General features: G+C 42.2%; 1 protein-coding gene across 8 annotated transcripts in view; it reads left to right on the forward strand.

The window, feature by feature from the left end:
* The window catches only part of DMD (dystrophin), a 7,616,828-nt gene that overhangs the window by 2,577,472 nt on the left and 5,015,358 nt on the right, over positions 1 to 23,998 (forward strand). The gene's annotated exons all lie outside the window — the stretch shown is intronic.

Raw genomic sequence — 23,998 nt, forward strand, 5'->3', positions numbered from 1 at the left:
TACATTTGTATTGTCTGTAATATCTTATATGCAACAAACAACTTTTACTGGCTTAAAGTCTTGCTGGATACTGTTACCGGCAAGGCTTGTGCAAAGTATTAGAATACTGAGCTTCACTCACCAGCTTCTTAAACACTTGTTCTGGAGGGTGCGCTGCTTTCACAACTTCCACCACAACATCTACTGCTTCTGACTTGCTGGGGACCAATACCCTTCTTCTGAACAAGTGTCTCCCATCCGGCCATACGTTTTGGGAGCTCCTTTTGCTTCAGAGACCCTTGGCCTGACAATTGTTTCTAGCCACAGACTCCTGGACATCTGCAGCTTGGCAACCATTGAAATCAGGCTCACATGGGGAAAATTATATCTTCTGCATGTCTTCTGCTGCACAACCTCTGCACTTCACAGTTTGATGAAACAAGACTCTCTCAGAACACACAGGTGAAATCTGCAGTTTCCAAGTTTTGACATCCATCTTGTTCTCCCACTTCTGCTTGGTTTGCCAGTCTTAAACCTTCTTTCTGCGTCTACTGCTATAGCCTGCACTCCAGCGAATGTTCCAATCCTTCCACTCCTTCATATTGTCTGCAACTCAGGGGGCCTTGTATGCCTCCCAGGTTACTTCTGGTGTGGGCTATTAGGCTCAATTGCCTAACTACTCCAATGGCTGCTAGTCTTGATTGCCTGACTGTTGCAACTGCATGTTTCTTCAGCCCTCTTCCTTTTCTCAGTCCTCCTGCAAATCTGGGGATACCTAAAAAAAGTTAGCTTTTGTAACATTTGTGTTCATTTTAAGGGTAGACTTACCTTAAAATGATTAGGAGATGGACTATAAGAATTACCTATTACAGAGGAAGGTAGTTTACTGAAGACAGCATTTCCATATTCCTTTACATTGGGCCTCATCACGAGTTGGACGGTAGCCCTTAAATCCAGCGCTAACATTATTAGGGCCCCCAATACGGCTCCGCTGGATTAGAAGTCCGAGCAATTAGCGCCAGACTCAAAAGGTACCAGCACTATAACAGCAGGCGCTTTTACAGCTGGCACAATCACAGCCGGCACAAATAGTGCAGACAAGAAAGAGCGCAATTACGAAGGAATCACAACTCCTTGCACAGCGGTATTAGCTCTGAAAACCGGTGCTAATACAGCTGAGAAACACTTCCAGCGTACAGCTGGAGGTAATTGAACCCAGGTGCCATAAATAAAGCCTCTGGTGCACACAATGCACACCCAGGCCCCAAACACTGCTACCAAAACTATGCAACCATTATTCACTGGAAGCTGGGACAGGCAGCTCATAATGCGCCTGGTGTTTGAGGTGCAGCCCAACCAGGCCAGATCACAGGGAGGCACCAGGGGCATAGGGTGGAATGAGGAGGATGAGGAGTAGGAGAAGGAGAAGGGCACGAGGGAGGCTAGCACCCATCCCCAGGACCAAACCCTCATCCTGGGCACTCAGTGACACCCAATTGGTTACTGAGTACCGTCTGAACAGGAAGACAATCAAAGAACTACTGCCCACAATCCAGGACAACATCGGGAGCAGGATCAGGATCTGCACAGCGGTACCCCCACTGCTGAAACTGGTGCCAGTCCAGCACTCCATGGCCCTGATGCATGGCATGGCACAGCCCACATTCAGCGCAGTCCTGGCACAGGAGCTGAATGCCTGCCTGTGCAATGTCAACCAACACATTGCACTGCCCACCAACCAGGCCCAGGTGAATGACATAAAGGCACAGTTTATGTTGCGTTGGTGGTACTCCAGGCCCATGATGCCGTGTACAGGAACCAGAAGCATTACAACTCCCTCAACGTGCAGGTGACTTGTGGCCCTGACCTCATCATTACCCATTGCTGCACCCAATACCCATGATCCATTCAAGTCGCAACGGTCCTATGCAGCAGCACACTGCCAGGATACATGGAGAGGCACATAGGACAAGGGGCCTGGAGAATGGGTGAGTAGAAATGCAGTCACATGTGCACGGTGAAGCATAAGAACAGAAAGGGGGGTACCCACAACTAAAGTAAGCAATGCATGCCAATAGGATGCCCTGGCAGCCTCAGGCAGCACTTGCTGACAGACACACACCGCTGCCACTACAATGACACATCAAACCACATGGGCCACAATCCATTTTGATTGTGGCACAGCCCAGATCCACACAGCTGCACAAAACAACATTTGCACCGGTGCCACAGCTGTCATGTACAGTTATTTGGGACAAGCCACAGTACACCCACCACAACAACACAAGGTGCATGTACTTGACAAGGAATGTATGGGATGATATATAAATAATGCACTATGTAAGGTACTCATGGTGGCAACAGTAAAGTCAGACACTAGTGCTCACAGTTCAAGGGTGTTTATTAAACTGTATAGGTATGTTGGAAAGACAACCTGACCTAAAACTAAGATAAGAGCAATCTACGACCATCAAATATTAATAAGGAAGTTCTAGTGGCTTCTTGTCAAATAAAAGGGCCTATACCAAGAAAAACCTATTGCCAATACTTATGCTAAATACAAACAGTGTGGGATAGGATTCAGAGGAAAGACAAATGATAAGTCAGAATGTGTTAGTCTGGGGGCTCCCTTCCCCATGTTTTTGAGTATGGGACAAGGCTTCCCAAGCATGAGCCAACAGTTCCTCTCTCAGCTATCAGGGCCTTCCGTGGTTAAGTCTCTTTTCTGCAAAATGTCCCTTGCCTCCGATAACCTGATGTTTCCAAAATAATAAACAAAAAGTAACATTTCACATGCATGTTGGGTGATGCCTTTCAACCCCTGGGTCTCCCTCTTCTGGGCTCAGACACTTCTCAATTCAGCCTCCCTCCATCAGGTTCACTACAGCTTCTCAAAACAATCTCTTATGTGACATTCACAAATCTTCATGTCTTTTTAAACAGTTCACTGCGGACATCATTCTGCCGGGTTCACTCTTGTCAACACACTGTACACTGGGACTTCAGACTTTGTCCCCTTTTCCTCGGCATCCCTCCGTCGGGTTCACTCTTGCCAACTTTTGCAAATCAAACAGTGCAGAATTCCCTTCCCTTAGCTTTACCTTCATTTGCCGGTCAAAGACTTTCCACTGTACGGAGGATTTTGCTAGACCCTTGTATGACCACTGTGACCCTCTTCTTGCATTTCCGGCATTCTGGTATTGGCAGTTTCAACAATAAGGTAATCTCCCAGAGTATCCCGAGTGAACACCCACGTGGTGCCTTGCACCCTTGTAGCTGGTGTTCACCTCTCACATTAACAGTTCTTTGTACTTTCTTTAATTACCCGCTTAATACTTTTGTTCAAGACAGTTTGGTTTCTTATCGATTCTCCCCTAGACTCACCCACTGTGATGAGCCTCTTAGCTTTCTTGTCTCTGGAGTCAAGGAAAGTACCACAGTTGCAAGCGTCTCTCCCCGGGCTTGGTTATCAGCGAAGGAGGGCCCCATGTACTGTTGACATCTGCTGTAACACACGCTGGCTATTGTTTGCCGTCTTACGATTCCTTCTGTGGAGGTTTCACAGGCGTGGCTCAGAAAGGGCAAGGTCAGTTCTCACTCTCTCGGTTTGTGCCGTCTTTCTCCTCCTCTTGACCTGCCGTGCTGATTTAGCTCTCTCCTCCTGCGATCTGCTTGCTTGTATTGTGCTCTCGTGCTCCACTTTTTATCCCTATGGGGAAGGAAAAGGGCCATCGTGTGTAATTCTGGTCAATTGCCTGACTTTGCCTGACCCTTGTGGTGGGTATGTCAGGTAAATGGCTCTGGTGTGCGTGGTGTGCGAAAGTGTTCCTCTTCGGGAAAGGGGGGTAGATAATTATCCTATGGGGTAGGATGTGGAAAAGGTGTTATAAGAAGGTGGATACCTCGTCTCACCTGCACTTCCACTCCCCGAGGAGCCCCCATCCAGGTGATCCTCCCTCACTGGTCCACCCCTGGGGAACTGGATACAAAAGCAATGGCTGTGTCCTGGACACCTGGATGACAGATCCTGGGTAGTCAGGGCGACACCTTCAGATTTCTCACAATACCCATCACACACACACATTGCATGGGCAGGTTGCACACAATAGTGCTCATGGCTGATAACTATGGCCAGATACATTGAGATTGCAGACCCATGCATGAGACGAATGACTGATGTATATATCTCACACCATGCCTCTGGATATCCACATTCTGTTTGTCCAAATGGTCTCATGACCTTTTGCTAGTGGGTCACGGTCTGTCGCCCTAATTGGTGCAAATTGGCAGGATGCATGGCTGAAGTCTGTGGCCAGTTGCACATGCTTATTTGATAATAAAGGGGAAAGAGGTTGCAGCTAAAGGCTGTCCATTGCCTTGATACATGGTTATTTACTATTAAAGGGGATAGGAGCCACCACTGTGGTGAATTACCTTAATCAATGGCTGTTACAAATGTGTCTCACTATGAACAGTGCAAAGTGGTTTGCAGTCGCAGTGAAAGCCATGGCCAGAGGGCAACCGTGATTCAGCCTAATTTGTGAAACGGTAGGGGCAAGGCCACTGGGACATAGTTACTTACTAATCAAGGAGATATAGGCCAAGTCTGTAGACTGTGGCTTCTCACCCTGGTCAAAGGAGAAGGCCAGTGGGCCACAGTCTTTTAGTGGAAGTTTGTAAAGTGGTCACTGGCCCATGGTTATTTACCTCTCTGGGTGAGGTTACGCTATAGCATAATAAAAGCCTGGATATTCTGTGAAAAAACGTTAGCTAGGGGACAGTTAACAGTTAAGGTGAAGTAATTTAACACAAACAACCCATGACAAACGGTTTGTGTTGGAAGTGACAATAACATTAACTCTGGGTGCCCCACCCATTGCTGAACACATGAGCACATACATGATAGATCTCCAGCATGCCACTACTATAATATCAGTTAAAGAGCTTGAGAAAAATCTCAAAACATCAAAATAGGAACACGGAAAAGGCAGCTGGTGATCTTAAGAAATATTCAAGTGCTTCCGCCTTCTGATTTGTTTGAAAGAAAGAAGCTTTCCAAAGAAGATGTGAAGAACCCAACGTCATTAGTATCAACAAGAGCCATAGTCTTTTCAAACTACTCAGAGGAGGATAGTGTTAGGAGCATAGACGTTGAAGAAACAGATGTGACCCATGATTTAATAGATGACGCTTCCTTTTACATTTATGGAAATCAATCCAATTCATATATTGATTCTAACGCTGGATTGGAAAAAGCAACAGCGATGCCACAAGCAAGAGAGTTAACTCCCAATCCAAAAAGAGAGAGTGTGACCACAAACTTCGAAACTGATGAGGAAAATGCAGATTCTGACCTTTCTTTCATCACAATGGAGCAAAAACGAAACATTCAAAAAGCACAAAAATACCAAGGAAAATATAACACTTGAGACAGGAAGAAGGGAGGAAAAAACACAAAAAAACTGGCATCCTAAGAGACCGGCTGAAAAACCAAACAAGCCTTTTTGAAGCTCTAAGATTGAGCAAGAAGATAGATCAAAGGCGGAAAGTAAACCAAAAATAAGGATCGAAAACATCCTTAGTGAGAATAATGATGTCAATCTGAATCGAAAACATTTGCTTCTTTTACTTCACTGTGTGCAATTATTTAAGAGAATTTCTTCAGACAATATTGCAGTGGTTGAGTGTATGGATGAAAATAGAGTAGACCGAGTGATCCTACATCTAAACTCATCAAAAGTAAAATCCATACTGTTGAACGAAAGGAGTAAATTGACAAAATTGGGCTATGAAATATACGACCACAGAAACACTCCTGTGGAAAGTCCAAAATCAAAAATTTAAAACAAGAGAAAAGTGTTAGTAGAAGGAAAGGATCAGAAAAATGAAGATACACACCAAAAGCATACGAGAGGAGAGAACAAAAGGGTAACATTTGAAAACTCCACTAAAGAACAAGCGCTAACTGAGCGGAAGTCGTCTCTGAAAGAACAATGATGTACTATTGATGATTGGTCATGGTTAGCAAAATCGCTGATAAATCAGAAAAAAGCTTAGCAAATAAAACATGGGACAGCGAAGCCAGCTACCCTAATCTCATGGAATTCCAGAGGATTCCAACACCTGATGAAAACCACAAACATAAACTTGAAAGAAGCACCAATTATTTGTCTCCAAGATACTTGTATCCGGGAGTTGCTTCTTTGTGAAAACTTTGACGTACACATGAATCACGCACAAAACGATAAAAATTGAAGACCTTTTGGTGGCCTGTTTTTACTGGTCGAGCAAGAAAAGGGAATTTCCATTCTAAATAAAGGGAACCCAAACCGTTTTCTACAATGGGCTATAGTAGAAACAGAAGACCAGGACTTGAAACTCAAAGAAAGATCACTGCTATTCCAAATTTATTGGAACCGACTCAGAATTAAGACCAAAGTGTTATTAAATAAAATCGCAAACATAATAAAAAAAGAAAGAGCTAAAGTTACTGATCTGAGTGTAATTCTGTGTGGCGACCTGAATATTAAATGTCTGAATAGTACAGGACTTCCAAATCTTGACTCCCTAAGTCTAGGAAACACAGATGCAGCAAAATAGGTTCAGATGGCTAACGAAAATAATCTATTTATGTTAAATGGTCAAGTGAAGGGTGATATCCCTGGAAACCCAACTTGGACAAACAGAGTGAGAGACTCCATAATCGACTACATATGGATAACAAAGAATCATCTACATAAGATCGAGGTTTTTCCGCAGGGAGTGAGCCACCATAACATCCTGAGACTAACTTGGCTGACAGAAAGAAAGAAAGATACAATAGAAAATGTGACGCCCCTGGGATTAAACCCCGGGGACAACAGACTGAGAGTAATGAAAAATGAAGAACTCCAGCTTGAAAATGCCACAACTGAACCCATAACACCAATACAGTATGAAATTGGTGGCAAAAAGGAAACAGCTAAGACTTGAAATCCGACAACTAAAGAAAACACTCAATGGCGAAGACCAATTTATACAAGTAAAAAGCAAGAAGCAACATTTAAGAATTGGCTAATGGAGTTCAGATTCTTAAGAGATCAAGAGCAGGAAGAACGGATGCTACATTCAATGCCACAAGCTACAACAAGGAATATGTGGGCTACAATTAACAATCAAACTTTAAACCAACATTGTTGTCTCGCAAGTTGAGTAACTGAAAATCAACGGATGAACCACTATGCCACAGTATCCGGTAGCTCGGATTCAACCACGAAAGATACATTAATACATAAGAACATTCCCTGGAACATCACGAAGGATGAAGATCTTATTGAGATAATGATCAAAAAAGCTGAAAGATTCAACAGTGGCAGGCCCAGATGGCCTAACTAAATTGCTTCTTAAAAAAAAACCTCCAAAATGGTCCAAGTTGATCATTATTATATTTGCAATGATCGAAGATCGGAACCAAATACCAGATTCCTGGACCAAAAGCATCATGGTCCCGATTTTTAAAAAAGGAAAGAGAGATGACCCACAAAACTATAGGCCGATAGCTGTGCTCAATATAATAGGAAATTTGTTTGCAGCAGAATTACAGAGAAGACTAACAGCTTGGGCAGAGGACAACAAGATTATAAATCGTCGCCTGACAGGATTCACCAAAGGGACTGGCACAGATCTTAATCTATTCATTTTGTCAACCTTAAAACTCAACACCTTTGATGGAGTAAACAGGCACATGCTCTGGCAGAAATTGAAGAACTACTGCAGCACATAATAGAACTCCATCAAAATACTTCAACACGGATAAAGATTAACAATGTGGGCAGCCTATCTGCTGACATATCAATCACCAAAGGAGTGAAACAAGGGTGTCCACTCATAGTAACCCTTTTCAAGCTGTACATTGCTGACCTTCCTGAGGCTCTAAGAGGCATAAGACATTTTCCTCCAAAACTTAATAATCAAGAGATTTCAATGATATGGTAGGCAGATGACATTGTCTTGCTAGATCGTACACAGATTTGACTTCAACGGTTATTAACCGAACTACAATCTTATATGGTACACAACAATCTAGAGATCAACATAAGCAAATCAAAAATCTTAAATATAGGCGAAACCAAAGAAAAAATCTGTGAGAAAAGATTCAACTGGAAAATTGGAAATGAAACCCTAGAGAAAGTGAAAGAGATTTGCTACTTGGGAGTCATAATAAATCAATCAATTGCCGAAAATAATGTAGGTGGATGAACTTTTCTCAAAAGTGAGAATGCTCCGTGCCCAAAGAACAATTCTGAATGGAAGATTTGGCAAATTCTCTCTAATGCTTGTCCGCAACAAGAATACATCAATCACAAAGCAAACACAAATAAAAGCGGTGAACCACAATATAAGTAACAGTAGAATACACAAAGAAAGAGAGAAAAAAAAAAAGAAAAACCCTATCAATATATACATTCCTCTTGCCAATACAGGTTTACATACAGTTATTTGCTAATACAGTTCAAGGAATGCATCCCACACTTTAGCATGTATCCGCAATTTCCTCAATCGCTTATACATCACCCTCTCAATATTCACCAAGGAAATCATCTCATCAATCCAACTATCTTCAGTTGGTGGGATCCGGGATTTCCAACCCCTCAAGATCAGTTTCTTGGACACTGAAGCTCCCCTGAACAAAAATTTCTTCTCAGACACAGAAAGATCTTCAAGCAATTCACCAGAGCCCAGAACCATCATCTTAAAATCCAAATCAATGTTGCAATCCGGGACCCGTAAACACATATTGCAAACCTTGTGCCAAAAGCCTCGTACCCTGACACAATCCCAGAGCATATGTTCAAGAGTTCCAACATCCAAACCACAACATCAACATACATCTGAATCAGACATGCCCCTCCTTTTGAGCTTCTCCGGACACCAAAACACTCTGTTAAGAACTTTAATTTGCCTAGATCGCTCACACAAATTGACCGAACAAAACTGCACATTCGCACACATCTCATTCCACATATCAATGGTAATCTCACAATCTAATCTCCTACTCCAATCATCCACCAATCCAGTATTATCTTTGTAGCTAGCAACCATCCGGCGATACATTTTGCTCGCCACAGCTGACAATCCACGGCCATATTTTCCAAAACCTCAAATTCACTCACCTCAATCTCACCAATGCACCTTTTCAATTTCCTGTAATCCGCAACGGACACATTCTCAATATTAAACTCAGCACATAACATATAAAAATCAATCCATTTACCACCTCTGAAAATATCCTTAATCCAGTGAACACCTCCAATAAACCATTCCGGCCAAAAAATAGGCTTGCCAGCCTCTGTGATTGATTTATTAAACCAAATCGAAGCCGAAGGTGATGTCTGAGCAGATGAACCACACATGTCATGAACGCCCCTCCACACCTCCTGCAAAAATCTAGACAAAGGAAGTGTCCTACCACATTTGCTAACAGACATAAGTATCGCACAAGGCGCAAGAGGACCCAAAGTACTCGCCTCCACCACAGCCCAAGCACCCAGAGACACTTCCAAAAAAGGAAGTAAAAACTGACAAGAGAAGGCAAGATGATATGCCCTAAAATTAGGGACCCCAAGTCCCCCTCTGTCAGCAGGAAGCTGTAACTTCCACAACTTAAGCACAGGAGGTTTCCCATCCCAAATGAAGGATTGTATAGAGACATCAATCATTCTCCAGTAACTTGCACAAATCTTCATAGGAAGCATACTCAAAATATAGTTAATTTTGGGGGTCGCCACCATCTCCAATGCGTTCACCTTACCCCATAATGACAAATGCAACACCGACCACCTCAGCGTGGATGACTTCAAGTCACGACAGGCCTCTCCTAGATTCGTTTCCACCATATCATTCACAACTGGAGTCAGCCAAAGCCCCAAATACTTCATTTTGTGAACGCACCACTGAAAACCAAATCCAGTCACCAACGATCTAACACAACTCCTCAAAATAGGCAAAGCCTCGGACTTCGACCAGTTAATCAAATAACCAGACGCAACATGGAACCTGTTCAAAACAGTCATCAATGAAGATAAAGAGACTTCCAAATTCCTCAAAACCAATAGAAGGTCATCCGCATACAACCAAGTTTTCTGTTCAACTCCATTAAAAGGTACACTCTCCAAGGTCAAATCGGTCCGCAGAGCAATCGCAAGTGGCTCGATAGCCAACACAAATAATAAGGGCGAAAGCGGACACCCTTGCCTAGTGCCTCTCCAAATATTAAAGGTACCAGACAACAAACCGTTTGTCTTAACATTAGCCGTAGGACGAGCATACAAAAGCGAGACCCATGAAATAAATTCATCACCTAAATTCATCGCCCTCAGTACAGCGAACATATATTGCCAATTAACACGATCAAAAGCTTTTTCGGCGTCCAAGGAAAACATAGCCACATAATCATCGAGTTCCTGGGCCCTAGACATAGTCAATAAAAGATTGCGAATGTTGCTAGAAGTCCTACGATGTTTAATAAAGCCAGATTGATCCGTGTGAACAAGCCTCTGAATCAAATCCTCAATGCGTAACGCGAGGACTTTAGCCAATATTTTGTTATCAGTATTTATTAAGCTTATTGGCCGGTAACTGGAAGGTAAAACACAATCCTTTCCCTTCTTAAGGAAAACAGAGATGGTGGCATTATTAGTAGATTCTGGAAGAACCCCCTCTTCCCTGGATTCAATATACATGTCTCTCAAAAGCCCCAACACCGTTTCTGGAAGAATCTTATAGAACTCGACCGGCAGGCCATCAGGACCCAGGGTTTTCCCAGAGTTCAAACTTGCAATAGCAATCCTAATTTCATCAATATCAACCGGCCTACTCAAACCAGCCATATCATCATCAGAGACCTTTGGAATAGTCACGCTATCCAAGAAGAAAACACCACTGCCAGTAACACCAGCCTCGTTCTCGTACAACTTCATGTAGAAATCCTTGAAAACAGCATTAATTTTGCAAGGATCAAAAGTGACCACCCCATCTGTCCCCTTTATAGAATTAATGGCTCCCTCCGAAATCTGTTGCCTCAATCTGTATGCGAGCCACCTGTCACACTTTTCGCCTTTCTCAAAATAAGCACTTCTGATTTTATATAAATCCTTTTCAGCTCTAGTGTCCAAAACATCATTCAGATTTTTCTTCAATCTCCTCAATTCCATTCTTTTGTCAATATCATTTGGATCACGAGTCAGAACATTCATCACTTCAATAATACGGGCATCAGTTTCCATCTGTACTTTAGATAACCTTTTCCTCCTACCACAGGATAAACCCAAAGCAATGCCCCTCATCGTACACTTGAATGCCTCCCAAATAACCTTCTTACTAACATCATCAGAAGAAACAGTCAGCCTCTGTTCTAATCTTCTCTAGAATAGACTCATCCTGTAATATAGAAGAATTCATCTTCCATTGAAAGGTCCTACAGCGTGTAAAATTCAAAGACAGGCCCTAAAAAATAGGCGCGTGATCGGTGATTGCTATACAACCAATTCGACTAGTCAAAAGATTGGTAGTCACATCATCAGCAGTAAAAAACATATCAATTCTTGAATAAGTGTCATGCTCTCCAGAATAGAACGTATATTCTTTGGTGTCCGGGTGTTGCAGCCTCCAGAAATCATTCAGGTCAAAATCCCCAAGCAATGTCCGAAAAGAGCCGAAATGCCCATCCCTCCTCTGTACAGCAGAGCGTCCAGTGCTATCCATGGGCGGATTAACCACCAGATTGAAGTCCCCACCCATAACAACATTAGCTGAATTCAAATCAAGCAACGTCTGTGACACTTCCCCAAAAAAAGAGCCATTGTCCACCGAGGGAGCATAAACATTTCACAGGACATGTTGGGCGCCTTGTATTTCCACCAGAATAGCCACTGCCCGACCTTCCTGATCACAAGTGGTCTTCAGAATTTTGACAGGAGAATCCTTCCATAAAAGAATAGCCACCCCCCTGGACTTAGAGGAATAACAAGAAACAACAACCTCCCCCAACCATCTTTTACGCAACACCCCAACATCCTCCAACAAAAGATGGGTTTCCTGTAAAAAATAAACATCACACAACATATCTCTTAAGTTGTTCATAATCTTCTGACGTTTATGAGGATTATTCAGCCCATTAACATTCCATGAGGAAATCTTAAGTTGCGAGTCCCCAGGAACAGACATGACAGAAAATTCAAGAGGTCGACAAAAATTAAAAGTAAAAAAAAACAAAAATAACAAAAAAACAGAAAAGAAACAACCCCAAACCTCCTGCAACAGAATAAGGACGCCAATGCTGAAGAAGCACAGGAGACCATCCCAATACCCCGGCACCCCCCCCAAATCCAAGGTGATTTCGACCCACTGAATCATATAATGAGTCTTAAATCAAGTCAAACCTACATATCAATGTTAGCAACTTATTTCACACAACAGAGCAAAAGAACCATCATCATGTCCCACCAAAGAAACACCCAAAACCCCAGTAGTAAAATGAACATCAAACTTATATAAATAAAAGGGGCCAACAAAGCCCACAATCTCTGCAGCAATAAAACAAGTAGTAATAATGATATTCAGCAGAGAGAAACATAGGGAATCATGAAAAAATGGAATAGACAACAGCCAAAAATAATTTAAGCGAAACACCCAATAGGGCCAAAAATACATGAAGCATCAACGCAAACATAAAGGTTATAAAAACCCCTAACTAGCCTTAAAAACTCTTACCCACCCCAAGTTCAAAGTGTAAAACATTATGTAACAGCAACTCCCTGAGAAAAAGGGGGCAAAGGGATCTAGGCATGAACACATCACTATCCATAAATATCTATTAACACATTACCATTGCTGCGCCAACTAAAATATAAGAAATCCCAAGGAAGAACACGGCTACAAAATTCTAGCCATCTATAGTTAAAAAGACATATCTTGAGTGCATAAATCTATTCCTACATGCACATGCACCAAGCTAACCATATAAATATCTAAATCATGGTGGGCGCCCACAGTCACATGCATCAACACCAACCCAGAAATGCACACAGGTAGGCAATAGAATGAAGGTGAAGGCACCCACACACTAGCCCTGGCGATAGTCCCATACCCCAACCTCCAACTCAATGGTACCCCACAAGTACAGCAATCGACACATAGTGTGCAAACAACATCAACATCAGCTAAAAATCAAGGGTACTGGTCATCCCATAAGCAAATGTAACGGCCAACACTGTGAGCTGAAAAGCAAACACAAGATGGTAACCACCCATGAAGTAATGCACTGGATGGTCAGCCACATGTTCAAGTCAATGCACCATATTGCACCATAAGCAAACTCGAAGACCAGTATTGCATACTCCTAATAGCATAGCATCAACTGAAAGCCATAGATACCACACACACATGGGCCTCAGTACCAAAGAACATGCTTGAATTTGAGTCCCTGACAAACTGCACAGGCAGGTGAGCAAAGAAAGGGTGCATGACTCAGTGCCATCAGTCTGGGTTGGAATGTCCTCACAAATAAGCATTCCAGAGCAAAAACATTGCGCCACTCCTGATGGGGAAGCAAGATATGTAAAGACAATCCTGACTGTAGGTCACCAGGCGGTCCGGACATATGGTGTACATAAAGCAGATGGATGTAGCACTGCAATTGAAAGCGGCAGTTCTGCCAAGGCGCCGATCAAAAAAACAAATAAATGCCATAAACTATATCTCACTCTATGTACTGATGGCACAATTCCAAAAGATCAGAAATAGTGAGACAACACTCAATTATACAGTCCCAAATGATTTATTTCCATATTATACAGCAAACCACCACCCGAACAAATTAGACCCCAAACATGGTATATATTTATCATCAATACACCAGAGCCCAGTCCCATAGATTAAGGCCGCAGAGTTCCAATGGTGACATCCTGTGAGAAAAAAAAACATTTACATCAGAACTATAAAACCTTGTAACAGTGTTAGAACATCAAACCAAATAAATACTTTGCCCCCTCGCATTAGCCAAACATAATACAATTCGTCAAAGGTGTGGCTTAACATATAACAAACATTGTAGCCTTGCAGCCGATGATACAGTGTGAAATCTTTCCCTTCTGACCGGCTCCTTAAAGTTTCCAAACATGACATCAAGCCGGGCCAGGTTGCCATCTGCACTGTTCTCGTTATTACGAGGTATTTCCTTGAAATTTCTCAAAGAGTCATCTAACCAGCTCCACATCGAAAAGCTATCATTCAGCCATTCACTCAATGATTCATCATCAACCCAATTACTGTCGCTATTACAATTGACAGACTTGTGATGACAGTCACGTAACTCGATATGCTTGGCTGCAGTACTTTTGGAACGTTCATTAGATTCAAAATCCAGACCGCACGTCCCATTGATAGCATTACTCTTATCTTGCCCCAACCGCTGTAGGTGTGTAGTGCCATGACTGCATTCTCTTTTGCCAATCATTTCAGCATAGCATTTTTTTCATTGTTCCTCTGCATGCGCTCTGCTCATCCAAACACATGCTGGAAAACACAGACAGCGAAGAAGCACAGCGCACATGCCCATAGATAGTAGAGCTTTCTTGAAGAGAAAACTGCCACTTCCAAGATCCAAGGACCCCTCCTCACAGTGCCCTGAGGTCACCAGACTCTCGTTGCATTTAACAGTGCGATCTCCTATGGCACACCCTCCAGGGAACATCCCATTACAGAAGCATTTAAAGAAAAGGCTGCAAGATCATTCAATCACTGTACACAGCTCTAGGCAGGCCGCACTTGGAACATTAAGAACGCAACAATCCATACACGTACCTGCAAATTCAGCAAGCCCTCTTCATTACGGCCTGCAGGCGGGTGAAACAGGATGTTATGACGGCTTCCCACTCACCGGAAAGCAAACACGCTCCACAGCTTCATCCCTTCGTAAGATAGTGAAAGCGGCGGAGCCGGGAATCAGCTGCAGGGAGAGGTACACACTGCTCGCAGAACACATGAAAAACAGAAGCAAAGCAGCCAATCGGAGCAAGCGGCATGACATCATGTCAGCTGACCGGGCCAACATTCAGGGTGCTTTCCTCTCCACAAATGCTGTCCGCATCATGTAAAAACACCGAACATTCCGAACAAACGAAAATTACCAACTGAAAGTTTTGATGGGTGCCATTTTAACCGAGCCAAGTATGTAAATAAAACATATATACATTAAAAGAAAATGTATAAAATTTAAATAAACAAGAATATCTAATCTGTAATATTATTGTCAGGAGCATTAAGCTTCTCCCACCAAGAGAGGGCCTCCTGGGGGTGTGAAGTGGTTCTGCTGCCACCAGGCAAAGCCAATGTTAAAATACTAAATTTGTTTAGAAAAGCCTTGATGTGTAGAGATTGTGCCCGTTCCTTTACTCCTTTAAACAACTTCCTGTCTTCCAGCGCTTCCTTCGGGTAGTCAGGAAACACATAAATTGGCTTGCCCCGAAAAGTAACAGAGACCTTAGCCCTGGAAGCATCCAAAACACATTCCTTCATCCTTGTCAAAGTGAAAGACACCAGAATATGCCTAGGTTTCATGCCAGGAAGTTTACCAATCCGGTAAACGTGATCAATCTCACTTTCCAAAGGGACCACATCATAACAATCCGTAAAGATCTTTAAAATCAATGGCAGCAATTTTTCACTGTCAGGGTCTGAATGTTTAGCAACACCAACCAATCTAAGGTTTCTCTCCCGCAGTCTCAGATCCATTTCCAGGCGATGATCCCTCCCTTTTTGAACATCAGCTTTCAAGCTCTTGTAGGCTCTATAGCTCCCAGTAATCTCAGATCCCATATCAGATGATTTCTGCTCCAAATTTGAAACCTTTGCATCCAAGTGGGAGACCTTTCCATTCAGTTCTGCCATAGTAGTCTTGACTTCAACCATGTCCAAGGCCACCTGACGCATCAGTTTGTATAAATCATTATTGCTAGGATTCTCCTTATCAATTTCTGCAATCTGTTTCTGTTTTTTGAAAGTAGGATTTTCAGGTTCCAGGATCTTTTTCTTGGAATTCATATCAGTAGTAAATATCTTCAGGGAGGAGGCCAGGAGCTGAGGGCTCAAGCTGTTTTCACCTTGACCACCATTCCGGAATCAGCAAAAAGCAAATTCCATCTTAACCTTTGGTGGAGAGGCAGGATTGAATCTCTCGTGGAGAATCTGGGCTAAACTTGAAGCATTTTTTTGGAAACCAATTCTAAATTTTGCCAAGATGCACTCCGATAGCCGCAGTGAAAGCAGTGTATTCCTCAATAAAATGGAAGGCTTACTAAAAAAGATCTCACTAGAAAACCCAGCTTTAGGATACCAAGTACTTGCAACACAAGAAACGGGAAAGAGTGCTGCTTTGCTCAACTCCTGGAAACTAGAATGGAAAACTAACTACACACTTTAGACTCAACGTTGGAAGAACTATTAGAGAACCCAAACCGAGTGAAGGAAAAACTAAAAAGACACGACTGGATCCTCACAAGAGAAGCAAAACTTTCATATAAGCTGCAAAGCCCTGCGGCTAACTAACATAGAAAAAGAGACACCATCCTGCAATACGTTAAGAAATTCCCCTTCAAACATCTCCGTAAGAGGATGATGCAAATCAGACTTGTAGTTTTTCCAACAAACAAATTCAAACACAAAACGGGTAAACGTGGAATAAATGAAGGATCATGTAGATTCTGCAATAAACTCACTACAGCAGAAATCACAAAACACCTATTACTCGAGTGTATTGCAATTGCAGCAGAAAGAACAAAATGTCTCAATATGACACAATTCAAAGAGAAATCAATAGATGAATGGTGGGAAGACTTCACACTTGGATGAAATTAGCGATTTACCTGTGCTGCAATAACCTTTTAGACAATCTTTTATGAAACAAAATGCATCCCAAGAAGTGATATAAAGAAGATGATACTTTCATGACTATTGATAAACAAATTAAGTGGAAACAAATGTTTTACATGGATCAAGAATTGAATGAGGATCAACTTTCAAGATTGACTGAGACTGGAAAGTTAACAGATTTATGGTATCTAATCAATCTGAAATGTGATAAAAGTTTTTCTGGTTTTAAAACTAAATCACAATAAAACATTTTAAAAAATGAAAATAAATATCAGTTAATATAAAAACAATTTGCATTGACTTTTCCCCAAATTCTATTGCTCCTAACTTTTGACCTGCTGAATGGATTTGAATGAGATCTTCTGAACAAAAAGGCCTGATTTGGACCACTGTAAACTGAAAATGTGTCAAATGGCTCAAAAGGTATTAAGAAAACAACAAATGTTTTTATTGGCCTACTTACGTTACTTTTCCTTTATAGGAACATTTTATAGGGTTGCTGCCATTGAACCCCCATAGAACAAAAACCATGGAAAGTTTTGCACCAAAAAAGAAGCATTGTGGCACAAAGTGCTGTAGATATACCTTCCATTGTTTTGGAGTAAAACCATGCAGTAATTTAAAAAAGACAAATGATGGAGAAGGAAATGCCACTTGGCTAAAATAATTATTTTGATATTTCCCATGGTGCATTCCAATGCTGGGTCTTTTCAGAGATAAAAAGCAGCAATTTTATTTGGCCTCAATGTGAACAATTTCAGCCGTAGTTCTGAGGGAAGCTGAAAAAGAAATGTGCTCATTGTGATACTTGAAGGAGGGATACAAGGAAACATAAATGCCTACCTTTTGCTAAAATCTACAAATGTACACTGATATTTATAGATCAGTGGCACCAGTAGACAAGTAGCATAGGAAAGATCTTCAGTAAAATTACTACCTGATCTGAAGAGAAGGAAAATATGCATTGTTAAATGGGCACAAATCACTAGGTATAAAGAGATGTGGAATTCTGGTAGGTATGGTGGATAGTATTTCTCTTAATTTTTGAAGTCATATCAAATTGGCCCTGTGAGAGAGACCTCTATGTGCAGTCTACCTAGATTGGCTGTCTTGCTGCATCCAGAAGGACAGTAGCCAGTGGGATTTGTCTCTCTCTTGATACTTTGTGAGGTCGGGTAGCACCTCTCTCTCTAGCAAGACAGCTAGAAGGGGGCGAGGTTAATCTAGACTGAGGGAGTGCTAAACATTTGGGCAAAGGTTTTGTTTCTCTCTGTACCATTATTTCCTTCCTGTCCCCTCGACTTCCATTAGTACAAAGCATGTTGGGGATGATGCTAAAAGAAGACACCCTTGTAACAATGACTTTGGCCTATAAAAGATTTGGTATCCCACTGTTTCTTTGATTAACATTTGGGCCATACACGACATAAGGAGGGAATTCATTTGGATGTCTTTTGGGAGGGTTTGACCTTTACCAAGCCCTCAGCCATTGATTTGAAGGAGTAGTGCTCAAAGGCAGAGGCATGCTCTGCTCCTTGTTCCCTCCCAGGCCACATTGGGGGTGACTCTTGCCGAGGCCCAGGGCCAGCCACTCAATACAGAAACTGAAACTACTCACCTTGTTGAATAGCCCTACATTGGATTTCACAGCATTCTAAGAGCCATAGCAGCCGGGATCCCTTTTTTCGAAATCAAACTACTTGTGCTTCCATCGATGCCACCAAGCCAAAGGGAATTGCTAGTGATGCCTTTGCCACTCACTCAACTTTGAACCACTGCCCTTGCATCATCAAACTGACCCGACAACATAGGGTTCCATGTCATTTCATTACAGGATGTTTTTTCATGGGGGTTTTTACCACTGATTTTATAATGAAAAAAACTAATTGAATTTTTATTTTTGGGGGATTCCCCCCAAACTCCCTTCCCCTTTAATATTTTTGCTATTCTCGAACACCCACACCCCATATATATATATATTTGCCTAACCACCCTCTAAAAATTCCGTTTTTTTCATTAAAAAAATCACAGTAAAACCCCCTGCGAAAAAACATCCCGCGATGAATGGATTTCGTACCCAATATAGCACCCCAGCAGAGTCTCTTCACATATCGGCTTGAGCACCATTCCACCACCCACTCAACTTTGAATGTCCACAGCAGACGCAGTATCAAACCGATCATGGTGAGCCATTCGACCTTCACTGCTCGACGCTGCTTCAGAAGTACATGGAGGACCCAATTGAACCTGAATTTCTGCCTGGATTAATGCGACCCAACGTCTTTGGACCCAATTCAACATGCATGCATAACTGCTAGAAACCTAGCTTGACACCCTTGAAATGCCAATCATTGGTATCCAGAACATTTGAGAGCCCTGTTCCGCTGGCCCACTTTTGTGATCCCAGAGGCTGGGTAAGTCACTTTTGCATCTTCCTCCAAGAACATATTCTTTTTAAAATCCTCATTGCAGTTCTTGCCTGTCATTCTCCCTGCTGAAAGCCCAGAGTGATGCACCATTACATTCCGAATTTCTATTTCTTTCCTTTACAGGGGTGTTTATTTTAATAGTGGTTTTATGGTTATTTGTACATTGGTTTGTTAAAAAAAAAGTATATATATATTGAACCTTGATTTGATTGTGCATTCCTTTTATGCTGGACTGTTGGATTTATTAACCTCTGCTGTTTGGGTTGCTACTTGCTCAAATTCACACCCCTTATGATAGTATAGCTTTTGCTGGGCCCACAAGGTGAAGGAGATATATCTATTAGCTGTGCCAGTTTTACCTTTGTGATTGCAATCACTGTTGGTTTGTAAAAGTGTGGGGGATGAATAGGCAGATAAAATCACTTCTGCTCTGCTGAAGTTTAAGGATGAGAAGTTGCTTGTCACACCCTGTCATATGATGTGAAAAGACTGATGTGATGTGACCTCCTCCCCAACACCAGCCTAAACAAATAAGAGGCTCACGCAGGTCCACTAGCGTGTCCCTTAAGTGCATTCACATAGGTTTGCTTTACAAATGTATTGCTGCACCGTAGTACTTTCTTCTTTAACTAGGGATCCTCCCACTGCAAGCCATTGTTAAGAGTTAAACAAAATGAATCAAATTCAAAAGTTTGTAAACTCAGAAAATATGTTTATATTGAAAAGTCTGAGAAGCTGAGCACAGAAAAAAAGTAGGTGCTGTTTCCTAGACTGTTGAAAGAGGTTGATGTCCATCAATGCACACAAAAAATACTGTACTCCTGCAAACATCTGACTTGAATTTTCAGAGTTGTTACCTTGCCCATTACCTGTAAGGGTGTACTTATGTGCCCCTTCCACAACACAACCCTCACCTGCCCACCCAATATCTTTTCCCTCCTGTACTTGCCTCAAATACCAGTTGACAGAGCTCAGTAAAATGTGAGGTTGGTCACATGGGGATTGTAATGGTAAAGTACTGATGGGGTCAATGTATATTATATGCTAATTGGATGCAGGCAATCACCAGCACTTAAACGTATTGCTGATCCCTGCTTGCGTTTTACAACAATTACAATGTTTAGTGTAATTGTGAACAGTAAATTCACTTTTACTCTCTGCTTTCTGAGAAATGAAACACTGCCTGCAAAGTACGATTGTGGGAAGTGTTTTTTTTTTATAGTGACCTGATTACTTACTGGTAATTATCATTACTGTGAATCCAAGTCTTCCTCATCACAGTCCTTACTCTATGAGGTGAGTCCTCATCTGGGAGATGTGCTTTTCAAAAGCCCCTACCTCCCAAATGTTTTTTTTTCCCATATATTTAGCTACTCACTGTGAAGTCATCATGAAGCAAGACACAGACAACAGATTCAAAATCAAAATTCAAAATCAAATAGTTTATTAAATCAACCTGCCCTATGCTAAAGTGGGATTTCCCTACCTAAACAAAACTAAGCAAAGTCTAAGTCAAAGCGTTCAACTTAATAGCCTGTCTGTGTTGAAAACCTATCCTTGCCTTCACAACTAAAGCTAAACAATGTGTAGGGATGTAAATAATCAAATAAATGGTGATCAAAACAAAGCTTCCCTTTCAGCTCCCCTTCCCCAAGTTCAACAAAGTTCCACAAAGGTCTTGAGATTACCTTTCCCAACTTCAAAACAGTTGCACAAATCCTTGAGGTTTGCTTCCTCAAGTTCAAGGCTGCACAGTTAAAAGTTAAAGGGTCTCAAGACAATATTTGCAGTTCATCAAGTCTCAGGGTTCCCTTCCCCAAGACTTCAATGTAGCAACTTCTACTTGTTCCAGTCTATCAATTTTTAACACAACTCCAGGTAAATATGCCCCCCCTTCTGGATTGCATCAATAGTTCCCTTACATTGGTCATTCTTGGTTTGTTTCACAATGTCTCTGGCTTTCACAATTTCAGGGATCCCTGGTCTAGGTGAAATTGTCAGACCAAACGGTCCACCCGTCACATGTTGCGCAACCAGGGACCCTAGGCTCTTCAAATCACACAGTTTGTACTGTATTTACCCCTCTGTACAGATTCATATTCACTTAGCTTCTCCTGTCAGCCTCTTGGCTTAGCCATAACGTGCCACACATCTCATGCCAGTCTTGGGCCTTGCCGCACTGTATCCATACATAAAGTTCACTCTGTGGTGGTCTTCTTTATTTCCCACCTTTCTGTCATGCTCTTTCACATGTGCATTCTTATTGCATAGATTATTTTCAAATGGGCATTCTCCCTTTTAACTTTCATCAGCTAATAGCTTTGCCCGCAAAGTTTTCATTCAGTTCGATATTCAAAATGCATAGTTTAGCTTTGCTCCAAATTTTCATTCTGTACAGTATTCAGTTTGATTCATACAGTACTTTGTTGCTTATGCCTAGCACTGGGGAGAAGCCCGGCTTTGAGTATCATTTCCCTGCACTCACCAGTCCTCAGTGTTCCTCTCAGGTGCCTCACTGCTTCCCTTCTGCTTCACCGGCTGGCGGCTGGTGACTGCGAGTCCTGCTTGCATCCGGGTGTTTCCCTGCACATGCCAGCAGCTCTGCTCTTCTTCCACAGATGCTGCTTGTGTCCTCTCTTCTTTCTTCCTTGTCTGCAGCTTCAGCTGCTCTCTCCCACTCACAGAGGCCCCCACAAGTTTGGAAGTCTAATGGCCCAACTCACCCTGGGCTCCACAAGTCCTCTGGGATTTCTGCTGGAGTCCTGGCTTCCTCGTAGGTCCCACCATGGCTGCCTCCTTATGCGCAGGGTCCCCTGCTGGTCTCTCTCACACAGGCCTCCCTGTTGGTAATCGTCCTGCAGCTCTCTGCATCTTCTCTTTTACACCTTCATACACTTGACAGGTTGTAGGTGTGACTTCTCAATTGGATTGCCTGACTGTAATTAAAGGGACATGACTGACCTTCTCAGTACTTTGCAGGCAGCACCCTCATCCCAGTACTGGAGTGGTGAAAGGAATTACTAGTGTTCATTACTCCTAGTCACCTCTTCCTAGTCCCAGTACTGTCCTAAGTAAAGTGTGGGAAAATAAGGGGAGATGTCTTACAAAAACCCATAAAGGCAAGGAGAGGATTAGGTTGGTTTGTAATAGGGAAAGGGGAATACCATGTCTCACCTACTTTAGCTTTAACCCCTGTCTTCTTCACCCTGTTTCTGGTGTTTCTTGATTGGCAATGTCTCCTGTTGTGTTCTTGGTCAGTGGGACAGGGATAGTAATACTGCATAATTGCATCCAGAAAAAAGGTTTTCTCCTGAAATGGAAATGCTGGATACTGTGCCACACCTGAAGATATTGCATCCCTAGTCCCCCAACAACCCTCTACCCAGGTGATCCTCCCTCGCTTCTCCAACCCCAGGGTCAGGATCCAAAAGCAATGACATTTCTCTGGCCACCTGAGAAGAGGACCCACGGGGAGTAGATGTGACGATGCCCTCTGGTTTCTCACATCACCTAAGCCAGTTATACAAGCACCCCAGACTCAGCAAGACTTCTGGTTTTTGTCTGTCTCTTTTGGAAGCAAGTTCACATGTGCCCCCTTTCCAGCATGTCATACACAAGTAGTACTGAGCTATTCGGACATGCCTCTGGTTATTTTCTGTTGTAAATATGTTGTTGTTCCCTTTTAGGATATCCCCTGGCCATTCAGTCAGCAGATTGGGTGCTATATGAATGCAGATATGGGCGAATCTTAAGATGTTGAAGGCTCAGCTATGCATGTCAGGAAGTATTTACTTTCTAAAAAAAAGTCTGTAGGTTTCAGACCTGTGACTGAAAAGTGGGTTATAGTTCTCCCTGCCACTTGAAATTCAGAGGTTTAGGTGGGTTATATGTGAAATAGATTTACTCGGAGACAGGCACAGCTGGGTACACCTGCTCTTGTGTACTTTAGATAGATCATATGTATTTCTTTCTTACTCAGAAATGGGCACTTCTGGGACACCTGCTCTTGTGTACTTTAGATAGATCATATGTATTTCTTTCTTACTCAGAAATGGGCACTTCTGGGACACCTGCTCTCGTGTACTTTAGATAGATCATATGTATTTCTTTCTTACTCAGAAATGGGCACTGCGGGGGCACCTGCTCTCGTGCACTTTAGATAGATCCTATGTATTTCTTTCTTACTCAGAAATGGGCACTGCTGGGACACCTGTTTACTTAAAATGTATTGGATCATGTGGGTCCCTCGCTTTACTTATATACCACCTACTGCACTTCAGAGCTTTGTTTGTTTCTGTGAAACTGTCACCTAGATTAAAACACTTGTATTTCAGAAATGGAGCCTAACATATGTTGCTGTGTTAACAAGGTGCAGGGAAAGGCAGAGTACATTCCTTTTCTATTCATGGTCTGATTCATTCGATATGGTTCACCCAGTACAGCAAAAAGGGTAGCAGATAAGTAGAATCCTCAACAACACAAGATTTAGCAATTCTATCCAGTAAAACTTCTGGGGTTCAAAGTAAAATAGAAAATTGGATTTTATGGATTGTATTAAAGTTCACAATATTATTTTCTTGCATGAAATGTGGGGTGTCAAGGTTTTTGGCATTCATCCCATTTCATTTCAGCTGTTAATTCCAATCTATGTTACAATTTAGGGGATTTGTTGATCTAAGTGA

The sequence above is a fragment of the Ambystoma mexicanum genome, chromosome 7q (genome assembly GCF_040938575.1).
Source record: "Ambystoma mexicanum isolate Mex_15411 chromosome 7q, UKY_AmexF1_1, whole genome shotgun sequence".
Classification (NCBI taxonomy): domain Eukaryota; kingdom Metazoa; phylum Chordata; class Amphibia; order Caudata; family Ambystomatidae; genus Ambystoma; species Ambystoma mexicanum.